This window comes from Gossypium hirsutum, chromosome D13, assembly GCF_007990345.1.
Source record: "Gossypium hirsutum isolate 1008001.06 chromosome D13, Gossypium_hirsutum_v2.1, whole genome shotgun sequence".
Taxonomy (NCBI): domain Eukaryota; kingdom Viridiplantae; phylum Streptophyta; class Magnoliopsida; order Malvales; family Malvaceae; genus Gossypium; species Gossypium hirsutum.
In genome coordinates this window covers 15,982,652-15,986,458 of record NC_053449.1, presented here as the reverse complement: position 1 = coordinate 15,986,458, position 3,807 = coordinate 15,982,652, and the positions used below count along the sequence as shown (strand labels likewise).

The window sequence follows — 3,807 nt, the reverse complement described above, 5'->3', positions numbered from 1 at the left end:
AATTTTAATATATTAAAATTATTATTATCTCTTTTACAATTAAATAAAAACATATTTAATATAAAAATTAAAAAAACTAATTAATCAAACCCTAACTCGACCCTTAAATCCCTAAATCCTAACCCCTAAATCACTAACTCTTAACTCTTAACCCCTAACTACTAACCCCTAAACCTTAAATCCCAACCCTCAAAATTAAGCATAATCCCTAAATCCATATATAATTATTTGATCATGGCAGTGGCAAGGCAAAACACGCAAAAAACTGAATTGGATAAAAAAACTGAACCGAACACTAAAAATACTGAACCGGGATGGGATAAGATGGGGATATCCTTGGATATAGCTTATATCGATTTTGAAGAACCAATTTAATATTATATCTTTTACAATTATATAAGAAATTAGTTAATATATAGATTAGAAAACACTAGTTAATCTAAACCTTAAACCATAAACCATAAACTTAAACCCTAAAACCCTAAACCCCTAAACCCTTAACAAATAACCTTTAAACCTTAAACCCCAACCTTTAAACCATAAACCATAACCCCTAAACCTATAATCCATAAACCTTAAAATGGTAACACCTAAACCTTAAACTCTAAATCATATACCCTAAACTATAATGATAATTAATTCAATATTTTAAATTTAATACTATCTCTTTTACGATTATTTAAGAAATTATTTAATTTATAAACTAAACAAATCAGTAATGTATCTAAAAAACTTTAAAATTATTTTAAATAATAGTATTTTAACTTTTCCATTTTTAACAAATATTTTAAATTATTTTAAATCCCTGAGCATTAGCGGCACATTCTTAAAAACGCCACTAAATCCCCGAAAGCTCAGAAAATGGCGTCATTGGGTTTAGGTTTTTTTGCGGCGCTTTACCAACAACGCCACTAAATCCCTGAGAATTAGCGGCGCTTTCTTACAAGACGTCGCTAAATCCCCGAAAGCTTAGAAAATGGCGTCGTTGGGCTTAGGTTTTTTTGCGGCGCTTTCCAAAAACGCCACTAAAGACTTGAGCATTAGCGGCGCTTTCTTAAAAACGCCGCTAAATCTCTGAAAGCTCAGAAAACGGCGTCATTGGGCTTAGGTTTTTTTGTGGCGCTTTACCAAAAACGTCGCTAAAGACCTAAGAATTAGCGGCGTATTCTTAAAAACGCCACTAAATCGCCGAAAGCTCAGTAAACGGCGTCGTTGGGCTTAGGTTTTTTGCGGCGCTTTCCTAAAAACACCGCTAAGGACCTGAGCATTAGCGGCGCTTCCTTAAAAACGCCGTTAAATCCCCGAAAGCTCAGAAAATAGTGTCGTTGGGCATAGGTTTTTTTTGCGGCGCTTTCCCAAAAACGCAGCTAAATACTTGAGCATTAGCGGCGCTTTCTTAAAACCGCCGCGAAACCCCCGAAAGCTCAGAAAACGGCGTCGTTGGGCTTAGGTTTTTTGTGGCGCTTTCTGGAAAACGCCGCTAATGCTTATTTTCAGCGGCGTTTTCCATAAAGCGCCGCTAGTGATCGATCTTTAGCGGCGTTTTGTCTCCAACCGCCACTAAAAATGCCGCTAAAAGCCTGTTTTGGTGTAGTGGTTGTTATCAGCTTTACTGATAGCATTGAGAATCAATCAGTTAGCATCACTTAAAAATATATAATAAAAAAATGTATGTTGGATCACTTCCAAGTACCAACAATGGGCAAAGCAGCCATAAATGAATCATATGAAGATTCCAAGTCATAAAGCTACCTCCATGTTCGACAACCTTGAAACCCATTCCTTCATCTTTGTCTTCCCTTCGCAATCAGGTGGCAAAATACCAAGCTTATCAAGTGATGTTACGAGGTCAGGCAACAGAGGGTGCACTTGATCAACTGTCGCCATATTGAGTTTCAATGAATCAATGATGGCAGTAACGAAATTCTGCACGTATTTAGCCATAATGACAGCAGAGGAAGTAGAAGATGCAGCAATGACACGAACCCCATAGGTCCCCAGACGATTTATTGTAGAAGGTTCGTCCATTTTATATGTAACTGCAGAACATTTAATGCTAGGGACATGGGCAATAAACTTTTGACACTCAGTTTCAAATTCAGATGATGAGAAAATAGTGTCCCTCACATAAGCCTTCTTGTCAAGTTTCTCAGTTGCTTTGATTATCCAAAAGTTTCGTACATTTCTCCCTCGCGCTTGTCGTGCCAAAGGTTAACAATTATTTTCCTTTTCTTATTTTTTGTCCTATTTTTTTCCTTTTCTTTGTACAGTTTGGTGATTGATGGTTGTAATATGGGAGGATCTCGTCTAGTTCCAGGCAACAGAGTTGTCTTTTTTTTCCTTTTCTTTGTACAGTTCCAACAGGAGCATGAGAGAAGCAGAAAGAGAGGAAGATGGAGAAGAGTCGATGGGTAAAGATGGACTAGTGGCGCATGATGGCGGAGAAGCGATTGGAGAAGCATATATAGGGGCGGTTGTCAGAGTTATGGTGTTGGAGAAGAAGATGGCGATGAGGGCGATGGTGGTGGCTTCAATTGACGTTGCAGAGATGGTGAACATGAATAGGATGATGATGACACCAAAGCTATGAGGTGTAATTTTTAAAATAATTTCCATTTCCCATTTTAACAAAAGTAATTAAAATGATTGAGTTATGTAATGTTGGTATTTTAATTGTAAACTTTTTATTTTAACTTACTTAAAATAAAAAATTTGATAATTGAGTGATGGTCTGTGTACTTTACCTAATTTGTAATATTCGTGTTTTAATTCAGAGTTAAGTACAGTGATGGATCGGGTCAAAAATTAGTGTAAAATTTTTGAAATGGAACAAATAGGATTTTGAGTATCAAATTAGAAAATATTTGGACTTGATAGGAAATTAGAAAATACTCTTTAGATAGGAAAATTTTTAAATAGAAGTATTGATTAATTAAATTGAATGTGTATAAAAATATTGTGGCCAAAGTAGAAAAAATAAAAAGTTAGGAGATATACAGTAGTGGTGAAAAGAAAGAAAGGATTAAGAATGAATTTTACCAAATGATATGTATGAGTCATCTTAGAAATTATAAAAGATGAAAATGGATAAAATAGTAATTAGCCAAGTAGATCATTTTAAACTTAATGATTAAGGGTCAATGTATAAAGATGGGATGGCTAGGGAACTCATTAGCAATTTGACCACTTTAATTAAAAATGGTGAGATATTTTAAAGGAAATGTGTAAAAAGATGGAGAAAAGCATTCATCTTTCTTTCCAAAACCACCATTCTCATCTCATCTTCTTCAACTCTTATCCCAAGCATGTCCTTCCACCATTGTTGAGCAAAATCAAGCTCAAAACCTTCCATTTCCTTGATGTTTCTTCAGTAAAAACACTAAATAAAACTAGTAAATACTTTAGTTTTGTGAGGAGAGCTTCTATAGAGGAGTTGAAAGAGAGAGAAAGCTAGGGTTTAGTTGTAATCTCAAGTATTTAAGAAAAAGAAGAAGAAAGTTGAGGACCCAATTAAAGGAAAAAGGAAAAGAGAAGGACAATGAGTGAGAAGAGGAGAAAATATTTCATCTCAATACCTAGCTAAGGTATCGATACCTACACAATTTTTTTTATATTTTGGAGTTCCAGAGGATAATTTTGGCGTCAATACTGTACGAGGGTATAGATACCTTTCATAAGGTATCAATACCTTATGTTTATATATTGTTACTTAACCCCTATTTTAAGTAAAAATCATACTTAAATCATTTCCGAGCATAATTGAACATCCAATAATGATCCCAAACATTCAAGGCAATAATTAATGAG

At 34.8% G+C, this 3,807-nt stretch overlaps 1 pseudogene; it reads right to left on the bottom strand.

Moving 5' to 3' along the window:
- Positions 1-1,740: 1,740 nt before the first annotated feature.
- Positions 1,741-2,559, bottom strand: LOC107919335 (vacuolar protein sorting-associated protein 28 homolog 2-like; annotated as a pseudogene).
- Positions 2,560-3,807: the final 1,248 nt, after the last annotated feature.